Source organism: Saccopteryx bilineata, chromosome 4 (genome assembly GCF_036850765.1).
Source record: "Saccopteryx bilineata isolate mSacBil1 chromosome 4, mSacBil1_pri_phased_curated, whole genome shotgun sequence".
Classification (NCBI taxonomy): domain Eukaryota; kingdom Metazoa; phylum Chordata; class Mammalia; order Chiroptera; family Emballonuridae; genus Saccopteryx; species Saccopteryx bilineata.
The window spans coordinates 146,428,564-146,448,985 of record NC_089493.1 but is presented as its reverse complement, the minus strand read 5'-3'; positions in this window follow the sequence as shown (position 1 = coordinate 146,448,985).

The following is a 20,422-nucleotide window of genomic DNA, read 5'->3' as shown; positions in this document are numbered from 1 at the left end:
AAGCGAGGAGGCAGAGAGAGAGAGACTCCTGCATGCGCCAGGACCAGGATCCACCCGGCAAGCCCACTATGGGGCGATGCTCAGCCCATTTGGGGCCATTGCTCCATGCTTGGTCACAAAGCTATTTTAGCAACTGAGGCGAGGCCATGGAGCTATCCTCAGTGCCCAGGGCCAACTTGCTCCCACCAGATCATGGCTGTGGGAGAGGAAGAGAGAGATAGAAGGGGGAGGGGTAAAGCAGCAGATGGTTGCTTCTCCTGTGTGCCCTAACCGAGAATAAACCCAGACATCCACTCACCAGCTGATGCTCTACCACTGAGCTAACTGGCCAGGACCAGAATAAAATTTTCAACTTAAACTATTCCAAAGCCTTCTCAGGTCATTTCCAAAAAGAAGTTGCTGGGCATTTTTTCATCCTCCCATGTCTGAAGTTGTATCTGGTGTGGCCACCACTAGGGTGAGGCCTATGACTGGTTTTCAACATTTTGAGCTAAGACATAAACTGAGAGGCATTGCTGTGGGCCTTGCCACTCAAGTCACATTCGTTGCTGATTGTCATGTGAGGGGCTTTCTCTCTGGTTCTTTCTTAAGCATACTTTAAAGATAAGAAGCAGTATTTTGGATGTCAGAGAATAACTAAGGGATGCAAATTGTCAAATCTCATAAAAGCATATTACTAAACTTTTATTTCTGAACATTGGTGATAGAAACAGTTTCAGTAGAGTAGCTAGCACCATTTTTGGACTCAGATATTTTGTCAAGTGTATCCCATGCATCACTATATTTAATAATCCTCATTGTACAAAGAAAACACTATTATTATCAAATTCCGTTATAGAGAAGAGGAGCCTGTGACTTCCTCGGGTACTTAATGAGCAAAAGTTCAGTAGGGCAGAGCCTTGGCCGGGCCGTGGCACTGAGCCAAGCTATCTGCTTGACAAGCCTGCATTTTTAACTGCTACAAAATATTATTCATTCATTAAAGAGAAATATTTTCAAAGTCAAGTACAAGCATATAAATTTATAATTTGTAACATTTAAAGTTTTTGTTTACTGCTTTTTAAATTGTGCTCTGGTTTAGAGTCAGAACACGTGCTACCAAAAATGACCCTCCAGCTGCGTTCTCAATCCTGTGTGAAACCACTCACCACCCTTTGCTGCAATCACCCTACACTGTTCATATTCCAAGAAACACTTTGAGCCTTTGTTTAAACTGTGCTATCTGCCCCAAGTGTCCTTATCCTTCCCAGCAGCCCAAATCCTGTTTACTCCTTAGAGTCGAGCTCCTTCGAGTCATCTTTACTCAGTAACCGGGACACAGCAGATGTTGAAACACGGTTGTTGAATTGCACTGTGAACCTAGCGTGTGCTTTGGTGAAACTGCCACCAATGAAGTTGTGCTGCTTTAGGGAGTGCTGTTGTTTGCCAGTTCTGATTTTCTACATCCTGTGACTCTCCAAGAACAGAAGCAGATTTCTCTCTAGAACAGGGAGAGACAGGGCTACCAAAGCTACAGTGCTGTAATTCCTTTGTATTAAAAAGAAAATTTAACCACGGCGTAGTCCAATGAGTTCTTTCACATAAATTGGAAAAGTAATATATTCAACAGGTCTTTGATCCCTCTGAAATTGTTTATACTCTGCTCCTTGTTTGAAGTTTAGGTTTATTAGAATTACTTTATTGATGGTATATTGAATTTCTATGCCTTTTGCAAAGAAAAGTAATAAGCATATATATGCATTTGAATTTTACTTGTTACTGGTTATCACATTAGGCACCTCCTGTGCAGTAATAAAAAAAAAGCTCTCAAATCCCTGTGACTTAAAAACTAAACACATGCACTTGGAGCCTCGTATTTCTGCATTATTAACAGCTGCTCATCATTTAGGCAGTTCTGCTTCATCAGTCCCCTCCGTCGGGGCCTTAGGCTGGAAAAGCAGCCCTTCCTGTTCCCATGGCAATGGTAAAAAGGCAAGAGAGTGGTGGAAACAAGCAATGGCTCTGGGAGGGGGTATGCCACAGACACTCAAGTATCACTGACCAAATCAAGGGCCATGGCAGTGGAGCACGACTGTTTATCCCTTTCACTGAGGCTCTGCTAGTCCAATTGCAGAGTTGGGGTATAGAATCCTCTTAAAAGAAGGGCAAATGAGTAGTTGTTAACAGTTATACAGTTTACCAAAACTACTGCAATACTAGTTATGTGTGATGTCTATTGCTAATTGTAATGGATTAAATTACATCCCTGTAAAATTCCTGTGTTGAAGTTCTAACCCTCAGTGTCTGTGAATGTGACTGTATTTTCATATAGTGTGTTTCAATAGGTAATTAAGGTTAAATGAGGTCACTGGGGCAGGCCCTAATATGAAGTACCTGGTGTCCTTATAAGAAGAGATAGAGACACAGACATACACAGAAGGAAGGCCATGAGAACACATAAAGAAGATGGTCATCTACAAGCTAACCAGAGAGCTTTTAGAAAAAACAAACAAAACAAAGAAACAAACAAAAGAAAACAATCCTTTCAATGACTTATTCTTGGATATCTAGCCTCCAGAATCGTAAGAACATAAATTTCTGTTGTTTAAGCCACCCACACTGTGGTACATTGTTATAGCATCCCTTGCAGATTAATACATTAATGAACAAATTAGCAGATTTTAGAACATTTATATTTCTATTCCTTATTTTTTTAACAATTTTTATTTTATTTTATTTTTTTCCATTTTTTCTGAAGCTGGAAACGGGGAGGCAGTCAGACAGACTCCTGCATGCGCCTGACCGGGATCCACCCAGCATGCCCACCAGGGGCAACGCTGCACCCCTCTGGGGCATCGCTCTGTTGCATCCAGAGCCATTCTAGCGCCTGAGGCAGAGGCCACAGAGCCATCCTCAGTGCCCGGGCCATCTTTGCTCCAATGGAGCCTCGGCTGTGGGAGGGGAAGAGAGAGACAGAGAGGAAGGAGAGGGGGAGGGGTGGAGAAGCAGATGGGCCCTGGCTGGGAATTGAACCCGGGACTCCTGCATGCCAGGCCAACGCTCTACCACTGAGCCAACTGGCCAGGGCCTCTATTCCTTATTTTATTCAATTAACACCTGTAATAATAATCCCTAACAAATATTAAGCATTTACTTTGTGTTAAGTACATCAGTAAACATTCTATGTACATTATTTTTTTCTCTCAAGGTAACTCTATGATATAGGTACTAATATTATACACATTTGATATAGGAGAAAATATTATATATAATATATAATATTTTATATATATATATGGCTTCATATATATATATGGCTTCGAGGATTTAAGAATGTTACACAAGTTTATGCCCATGTGGAGAGCTGTGATCTGATCCTTGGTAGCTTCCTGCTACCACCATGAAGGGACATTAGAATGTTTATTATATTTATTAATCTCAAGAAAGTTAAGGGAATATAAAAATGAGTGAGCCATGCTTCATTTCTTGAAGAATTCACAATCCAATTAACAAGAGAAGAAATAACTATAATTCTAAAGAAGATAAAATAATGCCATATAAAACACACTGCCCAGAATTTTTATTTATAACTGGGATAGAGAAATTGATGGCAGCCTGACCAGGTGGTGGTGCAGTGGATAGCGTTGGACTGGGATGCGGAGGATCCAGGTTCGAAACCCGGATGTCACCAGCTTGAGCCAGGCTCATCTGGGTTTGAGCACAGCTCATCACCTGAACCCAAGGTCACTGGCTTGAGCAAGGGGTCACTTGGTCTGATGTAGCCCCCCCCCATCAAGACACATAGGAGAAAGCAATCAATGAACAAATAAGGTGCTGCAATGAAGAATTGATGCTTCTCATCTCTCCCTTCCTATCTGTCTGTCTCTATCTCTCTCTCTCTGTCTCTCTCTCTGTCTCTGTCACAAAAAAGAAGAAGAAATTCATGGCATGATAACAAATATTGCTGATGATGTAACTGGAACAGTCAGCACATACTTTGGGTAGTAGGCTCAAAAATAGATTAAAAAAACACCCATGATTGGCCAAACCTAAAAATATGAGGTACAACAAATAAATAAGAGGAACTTTTCTTCAGTCTAAAAAGCAAATGGATCAGAACAACAAAAAATTTAATGTAGAGTGTTATAAAGAGAAAGGGCATTTTAGTTTTATTTGTCAGTGGTGTCAGTAGCTATGGGTCAGTTACTTAACATTTATGAGTGCCTCCTTTGCTTTAGGCACTGTGCTTGAAACCAGAGATAGAAAGATGGGCTACTGATAAGCAATGCTCTCAGGGAGCCCTTTGTCCAGTAAAAAGATAAAGACAGAAGTATATATATCATTATAAGATGCTTTTTAGAATGAGTCTGAATCAAGTATTTTTGGGTGTACAGAGAGTAAGTGAACTTTTCATAGGGTCAGGAGGAGAAGGCAGGGAAGACATTTGTAGTTAAGATGGCAAAAAGGAGCTCACAAAAAAGGGAGTTCATGACAAGCTAAGAGAAATGATAGTAAGTGAAAATGCAACAGTATGGAATGTGCACGTCTGTTTGAAATGGCTGATGTATAGGTTTAATCATGGGCAAAGGCATATGAGGAAGCTGAGAAATGGGCTGGGGTTAGGTTTTGAAGGACAGTGCATTCAACACTGCAAAATTTGACCTTTTGTTAGTATTTAAGAACAAGATATTAAAAAAATTTCTAGATTAGCAACATGACATTTGAATTTTTGAAAGATAATTGTAAGAAATGCAGAAAATAAGACTGGAGGGTGAGCGAATAGTCCAATGAGATCAGTTACATGGAGGCTGTAATTTGCCAAGTTAGAAAAGTTGAAGCCTGATGTAAATATGTTCTATTGATATTCATACTAACACAGCAGAGTGTGTCTCTCTACCTTTGAGGCTTAAGGTAAAGTTTTAAGCTGTTTGGGTTTTTCTTTAATGCCATCTAAGTTCAGATGCTGATTTCTTCTATCCCACCACAGTCTTTTTGATGCCCAGTGATTCATCTTCTTTTAAGGAGCCAATCCAGGCTGTTAAAGAGAAATATAGTAGAACTGAAGCAGACTAAGTAAAACCCCAGCATATACTAGGGTGAAGCTTATATTGGATACACATGGGTCAGGGGTGATGTGCAGGCTGGGCAGGATGGCACATGCCATGCTCCCTAATGCAGACAGGCAGATGTCGGCATTGGTTTGGCTTCATCATTTTCCTCACTCGGCCACACTGGTATTCTTTTGGGCAGAGACTGGCTTCCTCCTAAATGTGATCTCTGTTTTTCTCTGTGTTATCTTTCAGGTCATCCAGAAGGTCACTCTGACCTCAATCTTTATTTTCTATATTCCTATCCACTCCCTGGAAAACTGCAGTCTTAATATATTATACATATATAAGCTACTTATGACTTGACCTGTCAAATATTTGCCTTTTGATTTTCAAAAATTATCTTTTCAAAAATCTTGGTTCTTATAAATTAAGAGCTTTCAAAACTATTATTTTTCATATGAACTTCAAAAAATTTGACTGCTTTTCTTTTTGTTTGAAGTAAATTAAACTTAATCTTGCCTTTTCTTTCTCTCCTTAAGCCAGGGGTCGGGAATCTTTTTGGTTGAGAGAGCCATGAGCGCCACATATTTTAAAATGTAATTCCATGTGAGCCATACAACCACCTGTGTACATTACACATTATCCAATAAAAATTTGGTGTTGTCCCGGAGAACAGCTATAATTGGCTCCAGCCACCTGCAACCATGAACATGAGTGGTGGGAAATGAATAGATTGTAATACATGAGAATGTTTATATTTTTAATGTTTTTTTTATTATTAAAGATTTTTCTGCGAGCCAGATGCAGTCATCAAAAGAGCCACATCTGGCTCGTGAGCCATAGGTTCCCGACCCCTGCCGTATCTCTAATGGTCTGTCTTCCTATGCAGGGACATATATGATCAAGGAAGTATGGGGGAAATCATATTGTTATTTTTTAAATATAATTTTATTAAAATAATTGTTTTTTAAATTTAGTTAAAGTGTATGATTTCTTGGAAAAATAAAAATTCCTAAAACTGAGTCAAGAAAAACAACAAACAAAAAAGCAGAATAACTGTAGAAGAAAAATAAAAAATGTTGTCCAAGTACTAAGCTATCTCACAATAAAGATGTCCAGTTTTATGTATGATGACTTCAAAGATCACATTTAATTCCTATAATTTAAAAAACTTGTTCTGAAGCATTAATTTCAAAATATCTAGGCCCAAGGATCACTTGAGGAGCTTAGCAAACACAGACTCCTGTCTGCCCAGCTTCATCTTCTCTCTGAGACTTATATGTAGCGCATAATGGGATGGAACCCAGGAATCTGAATTTTAAACAGATGCTTGGAAAACCATGCTAGTCTTTGAGAAAACTGTTTAAAGTCATGGTCTTCAATATAAAGTTTGCATGAAAAATCCAATAGAGTGAGAAAAAACAGAACTTTTATTTTTTTCCTTATGAAGAAAGACATTTCACTTTAATAGGATTCTGTTTTACCACTTGACTTGGCTTCTTCTCTGAGACTGTAAATCAGGTGACCAAGCTGCACACGTGATCCTAGAGGGAAAGGTCATGGAAGTATGGGTTCCCTGGGCCACTCACTGTGGTATCTGTCCTTCCTGCACTGCACTTTTCCTGGGAGTTTTTCATATAGTTGGCACTAAACTAATCCCTACAAAACGGACAAGGGGCATGGTGATATTATTGGGTAGTATCCACAGCTTGAAGAGAACACTACTAATGAGGGGACATTTTCCTACTTGTAGTTGAAAGAAAAGCCTTCATTAGTAACATTATGAGGCAAAAACAAAGATGGTCTAATCAGATATAAAAACAACAACAAATATAATGTTGTGACCAAAAATGTTACTGGAAACTAGGGACCTATCCACAGTAGCAACAACAAACCTTATTCTACATTATGCCTTGTATATTAACCAGTAAAAGAAGGAGATCATTAAAATGTAGGGTATTTAAAATATAAATATCCATAATATTATTGTTGGAATCCATGGGAGTCCGAAAGACCAGAGTAACAGGCTTTATTGAAAGGAAGAAAGGAACCCTGCCAGGCACTTCTCCTGGGGGAGAAGAGTGCCGGTTACAGACTAGGGGTGAGTTATATAGTGTTTGGGAGAGCCTGAGGGGATACTGAGGCAAAAGTCCTGGTATGTCCGGAATGCTCCTCCTTGGGGACTTCGAGCATGTGGGTGTTGAATCAAAAGTCCTGGTGTGTCCAGAGCCCCTCCTTGTGGCGGCTTCTCAGCTTTTTGGAATTCCTTTGTCTCAGGGCGATAGTCCAGTAAGGGTGAGGTCTGACAGATAAGCGGAACATCAAGAGGGCAGTTTGGAATTCACATATCTATCAATTATTAATAATTTAACTTAAAGATATAACTTATAAACAAATGAAAATACATATATTGTATTATAGTCTAACATCATTTAGTTAATTGGTGTGCATCATCAAAATACATTATTTTGCATTATGCATCATCAAAATACACTAATACATTATTAAACCTCTTCTTCAAGCAGAGCTACTCAAAGTGTAGTCCACAGATGGGCGCCAGTAATGAACTATTTGTTGCAGGTCCACAATAAATATAATTGAAAGTTTGATGTTTAGAAACTTACAGCAATTGGATAGAGTAATTTTATATCTATTAAAACTAATAGTAGATAATTTTAACTTGTATTTTGATTGTTTTTGGTTTTTATTTTTCTAGTAATTTATTTTTATTTTGTCTTAGCAGAATTAACAATAAATGATGGATTGGAAATAAAGAAAAAAAGGTCTTTAAGTACAGATGATATAAAAAACACTATTCTACGGCATAAAAAATATAAACTACCCTAATTTATTTTTAAAGCTAGAATAGTCCTGGCACTCAAACTGACAAATATACTACAAAAATAAATATACAAATGAATCTCAATTATGTTATAAATATTGTATAATATTAGCAAATCAACCCAACTTTAAATTAAAATACTAATATGCCACAACTAAGTAGAATTTTAGTTTTTCCCTTTATCTTTTAAATGACAAAATTAAATGTTTTAAAATCCATTAATGTTATGCTAATAGTTTAAAAGAGACAATAACAATATCTTATTACTAATACATTATTTCATCATCAATAAAGCAGATTATTAAATAGTAATGAATACAATTTTTCAGAATTATATAGTTAAACATATTTGTTTATGTGAATAAGTAAAAACATTTAGAATATTATATATTTTTATTTTTTATTAATTTTAATGGGGTGACATTGATAAATCAGGTTACATAGGTTTAGAGAAAACATCTCCAGATTTTTTTTTTTTTTTTGTATTTTTTCTGAAGTTGGAAACGGGGAGGCAGTCAGACAGACTCCTGCATGCGCCTGACCGGGATCCACCCGGCACGCCCAACAGGGGGCGATGCTCTGCCCATCTGGGGCGTCGCTCTGTTGTAACCAGAGCCATTCTAGTGCCTGAGGCAGAGGCCACAGAGCCATCCTCGGCACCCGGGCCATCTTTGCTCCAATGGAGCCTTGGCTGTAGGAGAGGAAGAGAGAGACAGAGAGGAAGGAGAGGGGGAGGGGTGGAGAAGCAGATGGGCACTTCTCCTGTGTGCCCTGGCTGGGAATCAAACCCGGGACTCCTGCACACCAGGCCGACGCTCTACCACTGAGCCAACTGGCCAGGGCTCTCCAGATTATTTTGACATTTGATTATGTTGCATACCCCTCACCCAAAGTCAAATTGTCTTCCGTCAACATCTAGAATATTATAAACCAAAATGTTTACACTAGTAATTTTGGTTTTGATTCACATTTTCTTCTATCTCCAGTGTTATTGAGATATAATTAACATATAACATCATGTAAGTTTAAGGTGTACAACATGATTTGATATCTGTATGTATTTTGTAATGAATACCATAATAAGATTAGTTAACACATCACACAGCAACTTTTTATTATACTTGTACGCATGGTGAGAGCATCTAAGATCTGTTCTCAGTAACATTCAAGTATGTAATACAGCATGGTTAACTATAGTCATCCTGCTGTACAGTAGACCCTCAGAACTTATTCATCTTATAACTGGCAGTTTGTGCTCTTTGACCAAAATCTCTCCATTTTCCCCACTCCCCAGCCTTAGCATCACCAGTCAACTCTCTGTTTCTTTGAGTTTGGCTCATTTAGATCCCACATATAAGTGAGATCATATAGGAAGTTGTCCTTTTCTATTTTCCTTATTTCACTTACAGTAATGCTCATGCTGTAGCAAATGGTAGAATTTCTTTCATTTTTATGGCTGAATGACATTCCATTTTATATATATCACAATGTTTTTATTGATTCATTAGTTGGCATGTACTTAGGTTGTTTCTGCATCTTGTTTATTATGAGTAGTGCTTCAATGAAAATGGGTGTAGAGCTCTCTCTTTCTTTTTTAAGTGAGAGGTGTGGAGGCAGAGAGACAGACTCCTGCATGAGCACCAACTACCGACCAGCAGCTCCCCCCTGGAAAGCCCCCTACCAGGCAATACTCTGCCTATCTGGGGCTGCTGCTCCACTGCTCAGCAACCAACCTATTTTAGTGCCTGAGGGGAAGCCATAGAGCCATCCTTAGCACTGGGAGCCAACTTGCTTGAACCAATAAAGCCATGGCTGTGGGAGAAGGAGAGAGAAAGCAAGAAGGGGAAGGGGAGGGACGGAAAATCAAATGGTCATTTCTCCTGTGTGCCTTGGAATTGAACCAAGGACTTCTACACACTGGGCCAATGCTCTACCACTGAACTAACTGACAAGCACTGGGATGCAGCTATCTTTTTGAGATACTGACTACATTTCCTTCAGATGTATACCCATAAATGGGATTGCTGGATCACATGGTGGTTCCTTTTTTTTAATATTTTGGGGAATCTCTATACTACTCTCCAAAGTGGCTGTAGCAATTCACATTCCCACCAACAGGGCACAAATGTTCCCTTTTTATACATTTTCACCAGCATTTGTTATCTCTTCTCTTTTTGGTAATAGCCATTTAAAGGTATGAGGTAATATCTCATTGTGGTTTGGATTTACATTTCCCTTGTTATGTTGAACACCTTTTAATGTACTGTTGGCCATTTATATGTCTTCTTTAGAAAACTATTCAGGTCCTTCATCTATTTTTAAATTGCATGATGATGATGATTATTATTTATGAGTTCCTGATATATTTTGGGTATTAACCCCTTATCTTATATATAGTTTGCAAATATTTTCTCCCATTCTAAAAGTTGCCTTTTTATTTTGTTGGTGTTTTTTTTCACTGTGCAGAAACATTTTAATTCGATGTAGTCCTGCTTGTTTATTTTGCTTTTTGTTCCTGTGCTTTGTTGTTAAATTAAAAAAAATTATTATCAAGACCAATGTGAAGAAACTTTTTCCCTATGTTACCTTTTAGGAGTTTTACAGGTTCAGATTTTATATTTAATTTTCTAATCATTTCAAATTAACTTTCATGAGTGGAAAGATAGGAATACAATTTCATTCCTTTGCATGTGAATATCCAGTTTTCCCAATACCATGTATTGAAGAGACTATCCTTTCCTTGTTGAGTACTCTTGGCTCACTCATTGCAGATTAATTGATGACACCTGCCTGGATTTATTTCTGAGCTATCTATCTGTTCCATTGGCTTATGTGTCTTGTTTTTGTCAGTATTATACTGCTTTGATTACTATAGCTTTGTAATATAGTTTGAAATCAGAAAGTGTAATGTTTCTAACTTTCTTTTTTCTCAAGATTGCTTTAACTATTTAAGGTCTTTTGTCATTCTATACAAGTTTTAGCAATTTTTTTCCCATTTCTGTGGAAAATGCCATTGGAATTTTGAAAAGTGTTGCACTGAATCTTCAGATGGCTTTGAGCTGTGTGGACATATTTTAACAATATTAATTCTCTGATACATGGATATGATATATCTTTTTATTTGTGTCTTCTTTAATTTCTTTCATCCATTTCCTTTAGTTTTCAGTGTACAGATCTTTTACCTCCTTGTTTAAATTTATTCTTAACTATTTTATTAATTTTGGCATTATTATAAATGGGATTTACTTCTTTTTCAAGTTGTTCATTGTTGGTGTGTAGAAATGCAACTGATTTTTTGTATATTGGTTTTGTATCTTGCAACTGATTGGATCTATTTATTCTAGCAGTTTTGGGGTGAAGTTTTTAGGGTTTCTATATACTGTATAAGATCATATCATCTGAAACCAGAGATGATTTTACTTTTTCCTTTCTGATGTGGATGCCTGTCATTTATTTTTTTGTACCTAATTGCTCTAGCTAGAATTATCAGGAACATTATATATCAAATGTTTACAGTACTTCTTTTTGTTTTGATTCACATTTTTATTTCATAGCTAAACTTTCTGTAATAAGTATAATTTTATGTAAGTAAAAAAAATGGTTATAAACATATAACTGACAAAGAAAACCAACAAGAACCCGTTAGTGTCTGTCAGACTACTGTCTTAAATGTATTCACATAACAAGTGTTGACTTTTTGTGCTCTAAGAAGTACCAAGTCTTTAACCTTCCCACTGTGTTCCCATATGTATTTCCCAGGCAAAGTGATCCAGTAGGGCCATCTTCCAATTTTGAAATCTTTTTCCCCCAACCACTTCTCCCTACCAGCTTTGTGTCTTTGCTTATGTGATTGCTCTAAATTTTTTGATACTTCTTTGCCATTTACCATTAAATGCTTTTTTCTATTAGCTTTAGTCATTGCTAAGCACTTCTATCTTTTTTTGATCAATTAAACCAAATGTTAGTATTATTTATCGTAAAATCACTAATACTTTGTACATGTCTTGCTTAAACAATTTACTTCAGTATGATCTTTAATTTCATGCATATTTATATTAGATTCCCCAAAGAGACCATCATTTCCTTTAGAAAAATACTTGTCACATAAAAAGAAAACCAAAAGCTATTGTGTTATATGAAAAGGACAAGAATGAGAAATTGTGAATATTGAACCCTCATTCACTCATTCTTTTACAGAGATATTTGTTGAGTGCCTACTATGTGCCAGTCAATGGTCTATGACCTGGTGATATTGCAATAAACATAAAATATTGGAGTTTTGCCATCAAGGGGCACGTATACATGCATATGTACAGATATGTAATAAAACATCAATCTGCAATAAAAAGAAAAAACAGAGTAAGAAGATAGAGTGTGTCTTGATTATTTTTCATGTATCCTTCTGGATTTCCTCTGTGTTTTTTTCTGCTTGAGTCCTATTTTCCACTGGTCATAAGGATGTGTAACTGGGTTCCTGGGTGGCTGGCCAGGGAAGCCAATCCCATGCCCTGGAGTGTGACAGTTCATCTGAATCCAGAAGTAAGTGGAGCTGTGGAACTGATAGGACTTTTTCAGATTCCTGTCAGCTCTGAGGCTTAACAAAGATGGCAGTGGCATGGCACAGTTCAGGAGATGGGTAGCATCTTAAGAACAAAGGAAACCTAGGTTGAACTAGGTTGTAGCTATAAGAAAAGAAGAGGATAACAGCAAACACTGAGTGTGGACAACTCTTGTAAACACTTTCCCTGTGAATGGGCAGGAGCTAAGAGAGATAGGGAGTCATGACCAGGCTTTTCTAAAATGGAAGTGTTATGATATATTTTTCCCTTGGTAATGATCCATTAAAGAAGGGGGGTAGCTGGTCAGTTTCTCAGTGGATAGAGTGTCACCTGGCCTATGGATATCCTGGGTTCAATTCTGGGTCAGGGCACACAAGAGAAGTGACCATCTGCTTCTATACCTCTCCCCCTTCTCTCCTTCTTTCCCTCCTGCAGCCAGTATCTCCATTGGTTTGAGCATCAGCCCTGGGCACTGAGGATAGCTCAGTTGATTTGAACATCAGCCCCAGACAGGGTTGCTGGTTGGATCCTGGTTGGGGTGCACACAGGAATCTGTCTCATTATCTCCCCTCCTCTCACTTAAAAAAAAGAAGTGGAGGATGTTGAGGGAGGAGTGAAAATAATTACAGGAGCAAAGTCCTGAGGGGGAGATGAGAATGAGATCCAGTGTGAAGTGGAGGGTTTATCCTAGGTGCAGACAGAAGGTGAAGTGCACGGGATAATGCCTGTGTCTGGTCTTTTTTGCAGAAAAATCTGTTCTGATTGCTTCTGTATTAGTTGAAGTCTTAAGCAAAGAGAAAGCAGAGAGGGGATATTGAGGATTGAGGAAAGAAAAGAGAGTGTGAAACGGTCTTCTAGGTGGATGGGCAAGTGACAAAGCCAGCCCTGGCAGCCCAAAGGCCACTACAGGACTTAGCTGCATTAGGATGCATATAGATCGTAAAGTCTGCTAAAATAGTGCCATCAGGTATCTCTAGGGACTTGTTTTTTTGTAGTTTTCTGACTCCCCAAGTTTTCCCCAATAGGCATATATTACTTCGATAATTGCCTTTTTAAAACGGTGTATAGAGCAGGAACAAGCAAGACATGATATATGAGATATAGGCACTCATGGTTTACAGGGGTAGGGGGGCGGGGGGGTGTTCAGAGGATCAGAAAGACAATGGAGACATGCTGGTTGCCTCTGACAGCAATGTCTGCACAATAGAAACGAGGAAGGAGACAAACATCTTGACCCTTCTCAGGCTGAGTTGTACACCTTGTGTTTCTCACTTGAGTTTCATGGGTTTCAAGGTGCAAACCTGGATGTGGCCAGGCTGGCTGCCACTCGTGATTTTTAGTGGTGGTAGGTGCTCTCAGGCTTGCCTGCATCTTCAGGGGTGTTGTAGTAGGAAGCTAGGTGCAACTCTGCCAGATATCTCTTACACCAGAAACTTATTTTTATGTTTGCTTGCTTGTTAAAATAGTTAAAAGTAAATGTCTCTCCTTAAAGCGTCCTTGTCACTCACTGTTTATGTCTTCACAGTTTTGTTGGATATTTTTTAAAATTTCAAATCAAGACCATTGTTCCAAAAGGGACTTTCAGAGATAATACATTATTAAGAAAGGATTACTAATTTCAAAACATTTTCCCCCTGTTAGACTCTGTAATATTAGCTCGTGTGTGCTTTTATTTCAACCCATGATAGATGGGGTGGTGAGTGGAGAACTTCAGAGCAATATTTTGAACTGAGTTCCTCTGAGAAATTTACCCCTATTTTTCTGTTGAAATCTTTATTGGGGTCATAAATTTCAGCTCTCAGAGCAAGATGTGGGAATTAGATCCTATGATTGCTAAAATACCCCGTGGAGCTCAGCTGTGTGCTCTCAGAGGTAGTAACTCTGCAAGGGCTGCGAGATAGGGTGTGTGTCTGGAACTCTGAGGGCGGTGAGCTGATGGTTTTGGAGCCAAAACGCAGCTGGGAAAGCCAAGTCCAGAGTTTTGCATTAGGATAAAGGGGGAGGGATATTTCTTTTGGGGTAAAAATTATATTTTAACAGTATTTACTTGGAATATGTCAGTCTTCCTTTATGAAATGTACAAATTCAATTTTCTTATCATTAAATTTTTCATAATGAAGGTCTTACACAATAAGTCTCTTTGATAAGTTGATCCATTATTTTTATTCATACATGAAGATAAATTCTTAAAAAGACAGCACAGTTTTCTTTCAATGTTTTATTTATTGATTTTGAATAGATAAAAAAGCAAGGTGGGGGGAGAGGAGCAGGAAGCATCAACTGGTAGTATTTGCTACTTGTATGTGCCTTGACTGGGCAAGCTCTGGGTTCGAACTGTGACCTCAGCATTCCAGGTTGAGGCTTTCTCCACTGCGCCACCACGGGTCAGTCTACAGTTATTTTAACATTAGTTTGTATATATTGGTATTGAGAATAAAGACAAATAGATGAAGAATACTGTCTGAACAGTGGGTCTTATTTGAAAAACAAAACATGGAAACTTGGGTGATGTTAATGGAACTGGCTACAAATCAGTTGAAGGAAATGGTTGCATAGCACTTCTTTACCTGAAGGAATATCTGTGACATCCTATATTGGATGAGATGAAGTTGGGGGTGAGGGGTGTAGAGTTTGTGGCTGAAAAGCTCAGCATGTACTTAGAAGCAAATTTTTAAGGTCTCATTAGTATGGTTTTGAAGAACAAAAAGATCAGTAACTGTCTAAACAATGATTAGAGTTGCTTTGGAAGATGAGCAAAAGATAGTTTTTCTTAAGAAAACTGAATCCTCATTGCCTGAAACTCTTACAGTTAGGCAAGTAAAAATCACTACCTTTTAGAAAGGCATTAAAGCTTATTTATGCAATGAAATGATATTTTACATTATAAGGGGTAGAATTTAAATAAGAAAATATTACACACACACAAGCTCACATCCTGGATATAGTGCAAGTTTAAAACATTATTGTTTATTATCAGGTTCCTGAGAGATGGCATCTATGATAAAATGATCACCAAACCTGTTGCATGTAAGCTTGTCTTTTCTCTTTTCTCTGAGGGCAAAACTGCGATCTTGTGATTAAAGAGTTTGTCTCCATACCTAAAATCCTAGATGCTTTGGGACACGTGTGCAGATGTTGCATTTTTTAAAATCCTGAGAGACTAAAGACTTTTAAGTACCTCTCCCTTTTTCAAAGCTGGCATGGAGGGCTCATCTCAGGTTATTTTGGAGGCTGGGTGAAATGGTCATCCTCATGTATAGAGGAGTCTACATAGATCATAGAAGACTTTGGCCATTTGGGAGGATGACTACAGGCCCTGCATGGTGGTCAGGGAGTCAGTTGCTGGCTTTGCTTCAACCACCCGGGGGCTGGCAGTGGAGAAAGCCACAGATAGATAACCGAAGAAGGGGAGGGTCAAGTTAACCTCTTCCAGACTCTTCACAGTGCCTACAGCATTAATGACCTTTTTGCTTAATACTGATACTGGGAAAATTTTAGCTCATTGTCCTTACAAAAAATGATGGCTCTTTGGAAAACATTTGTTCATGGAAACTGGCAGCATTTCCAAAAACTAATGCTGTTTATTATTCTAATAGCACCTGCCTTTGCCCAGCCTGCATATGCCAAAAGAAGTTAACTGAGAGGGAATGATTCATTTTACATCCTGATATTTTCCTATGACCACAGCTGTGGCCACTTTAGTGCCCAGCACAGTGTTTCTTCGGTGAGTGATTTAGGGAGGGGTGGAAAGTGGGATGGAAGAGGTTACTGGAATGTCTTTAACACTGGGGTGTATCCTCTCCCTATTTTGACTCCAAGGATTTCCCACTCATGGAATCTGGCCTATCATAAAAAAAACTTTTCTTTCCTGTATTTGATTCAACTGAATAAATCATGTCAACAAATCTTATGAGTGAGGACTGTTCTTCATGCTTCAGTACAACAGCCTTCCTAGGAAAGCTCTGAAAGGGTTGAAATCCCAGTCCTTTTGCTTCCTGTGCTGGGTCATCTTGTTCATAGCTCCTCCCCTAAAAAGACCCCCAGGGCACTCTGGCACACAGTCCTCTTTTAACTCTTTGTCAGACTTAATTCTGAGCAAACTTCTCATTGAGACGTAGAAAGGTGACATTAGTCATCAAAGAAGCAAATCCTCAATGAAGACAACTGTCTTTTTAAAAAAATCACGCCTAAACCAGCCAGATTTAGAAAATGCAGAAGCTCTTTGGCACAATGGGTCTTGGGGATCCTATAACCTGTATTACAGCCATTTTCCTGGCAGATGCCATCTAATTTCTCCCTATCTTCCCCGGCCACAATTAAATCTACCAACGTCTGTATTCAGGTAACTTTCACAGGCCCATTTCCCTTGTAAGTGTGTGTGTGTGTGGGGGGGAGGCAGGCAGCAGCCCTCACAGCCTTACGGTCCATCTGTTTCAGAGAGTATGATGCCATCCACCCCTAGATCCCACAGCTGCACCAAGCAGGCTGCCAGGGGCTCAGTGGGTTTCTGCCTGAATTTCACCCCTAACTCCATCAGCTCTACCTGGGTGTAGGGTCAGACCACAGAGTGCTCCACTACCTGGGTATGGGGCTGTGGCTGCCCCTGAGGGACTCTTGGCTACTGGGTCTTTTCCTTCTTGGTAACCACCAGCTGGGCTCTGAGTCTACAGATGGCAGTAGCAGCCCAAGTCTCCCTCTCAGAAGAGGAGAAGTCAGAAACTCCTGTTCCCACTAAGAGCCACTCCGCGGGCAGGAATGCAGCTCCATCTTCCGCACCCACTTCGGCTCCTGCGGCTGCTGGCTCTTGGCTTGAAGCTGACTCTTGAGCTATTGAACCTGCAGTTGTTTCTCCAACAGCCATTGCTGACAATGGTTTAACTTCCAGGGCAAACTGCAACTCTCGGATCCGGTCGGCCTACTTCTCCAGTGCTCGCTCCAGTTCCTGCCATTGTTGGCGCTCAGTATGCAGCTCATCCTGGAGCTTTCAACCTCGCTCAGCTTCTCGTACAGAGCTCTTGGTTTCTTCTCACAGAATTGTAAAAAACACCGAGCTGACAGTCCACAAGAGGAGAGCCACTGGGAACAGCCACTCCTCTGTTGCACCCCTCAAGGGTGTCGGTGGCTCCATAGCAATCTGGCCCAAACCCTGCCCACTACACTAGATGTAATGCTGGTGGCCAAGGCCAGGCAGGTTCACATTGGATTTGGGCAGATGGGAGAAAAACTGAGGAGCCAGGAAGGGTTGGGTCATTCTGTTTAATAAAGTCTCACAACGGTGGACAAGCACACAGGCAGGGGAAAACCTTGTCTTTGGCACACAAACAGCAAAATGGTCCCTCACAGTGGCGGGCAGGCAATTTGTGCATCTTCAATTTCCCATCTCACTCGAGAGCAAGCACCAGTAATAGCCTTATGTAGGCCATACACATGTGGCGCTGCCACGCTCCCATGCACTAATCAGGCAAAGTGCTTGCAGCTGGTAACCCTGGGAGCAAGCCTAACACAGCTGCCCCACACTCTTATAATTGTCGCATTTTGGTGCATTGTCACATGAGATATTTCACATACCTGAGTCTTTCCTAAATAATAATACTGTTTACAAAAGTTACAACTCTCTTTTTCTAAACCAACCCTCTCTTACAGATGTCTCCACAAAGAGGTTCTCTTCTCAATGCAAATCAAAACTGCAATGAGATACCACCTCACACCTGTTAGATTAGCTATTATTAACAAGACAGGTAATAGCAAATGTTGGAGAGGCTGTGGAGAAAAAGGAACCCTCATACACTGTTGGTGGGAATGTAAAGTAGTACAACCATTATGGAAGAAAGTATGGTGCTTCCTCAAAAAACTGAAAATAGAACTACCTTATGACCCAGCAATCCCTCTACTGGGTATATACCCCAAAAACTCAGAAACATTGATACGTAAAGACACATGCAGCCCCATGTTCATTGCAGCATTGTTCACAGTGGCCAAGACATGGAAACAACCAAAAAGCCCGTCAATAGATGACTGGATAAAGAAGATGTGGCACATATGCACTATGGAATACTACTCAGTCATAAGAAATGATGACATCAGATCATTTACAGCAAAATGGTGGGATCTTGATAACATTATATGAAGTGAAATAAGTAAATCAGAAAAGACCAGGAACTGCATTATTCTATACGTAGGTGGGACATAAAAGTGAAACTACGAGACATTGATAAGAGTGTGGTGGTTACGGGGGGGAGGGGGGAAAGGGAGAGGGAAAGGGGGAGGGGGAGGGGCATAAAGAAAACTAGATAAAAGGTGACAGAGGACAATCGGACTTTGGGTGATGAGTATGGAACATAATTGAACGACAAGATAACCTGGACTTGTTATCTTTGAATATATGTATCCTGATTTATTGATGTCACCCCATTAAAAAAATAAAATTATTTAATAAAAAAAAAAGGTTCTCTTCTCAATTTTCTTCTTGGAATAACTCTGCTTAGTTTTGCTCCCCACTAAGCACACCCACTACTATAATCTCCAGCCTTGTTCTTCACAGCCTTTCAATCATGGTCCTTGAGTTTTGCTTTATTTTATATCTGCCATTCCACTTTACTTCCCATTGCCACCACCCCAGCTTAGATATTGTGGGGCAGCTGTGTTAGTCTTGCACGCTGCTTTACTGGCTGCAAGCCCTTTGCCTGATTGGTGCATGAGCATGTGGCAGCACCATGTGTGTACAGCCTATATAAGGCTATGGGCACTTGTGCTCAGGGGGATTGCTGATGCTCAGATTTCCGGTCCACCGCTATGAGGGGCCATTTTGCTGTTTGTTTGCCTGAGAGGCGGTTTCCCCTGCCTGTGTGCTTGTCTGCCGTTGTGAGACTTTATGTAATGAAATGGCTCAACCCTTTTCAGCTCTGCAGTTTCTCTACTGTCGGCCCGAATCCAATGTGGACCTGTCTGGCCTCAGCCACTGGTGTTACAGATATATGGGCTATCTTTGCTTTGCATAGTAGCAAGAAAACATAACCATGATTGTGCAAAGCATGCAAAGCAATCTTATTAACCAAAAGGGTGGGGAAATTATAATTGTTCTGAGACCTTTAAAAATTTTTTGGCAACACATTACAACAAACTTTTTTACTGTAGGTTATAAACATGAATACTTTTTAAAAGTAAAACTAATATTAACACACTGAATTTAAAACTTTAGAAACACTGAACAGTAAAGTGGGGTTTTGTGTGTGTGTGTGTGTGTTGTTTTTGTTTGTTTGTTTTTGCAGAAATCTTATCAAGCCCAGTTTGGACAGAGCTCAGCCGCTTCTCAGGCATCATTGACAGCATGGAGTGATATCGACACTATGCCTCTGTGAACCGTCACACCCCTTTCTGAATTTGGATCAGCATCTGACATTATGGTTTCAATGTCAGAGAATTTCTTTAATGTGAGGGTCTTTTTTGCCAGTGTGCCTTCTTCTGGGACATCGTCATCTGTTTTTATCACAACCATTTTCTTTATTTGTATAGCTAAATTGCCTTCCTTGAGTTTCTCTGAACCTAGAGTCTCTCAAACAGTGACAGTGTCAATATCCCCATCCACAGCGATTTCTTCCATAATCCCATTAACGTTAAATTTGAATTTCACTCGCAGCCTTATTAATTTTTGCTTCTTTATTGCACTTTCATCTTGTTGCACTTGATCTCTAATCCATTACTCTTTAATAATCCATTGTTTCCAGTGTTGTGGGGCAGCTGTGGTAAGCTTGCATTGGGGTTTACCAGCTGCAAGCACTTTGCTTGATTAGTGTGTGAGCACGTGGCAGAGGCACATACGCATAGCCTATGTAAGGTTGTGGGTGCTTCCCCTGAGCAGTGACTCTCCCAGATGGCTCTCCCATCACCGTGAGGTACAGTGTTCCTTGCTCCCTTGCCCTTACAGCAAATAGCAGATTTTCCTTTTTTTATTACCTCTTTCCCTTTTGTTGTTTATTTGCTTGCCTGTCTCT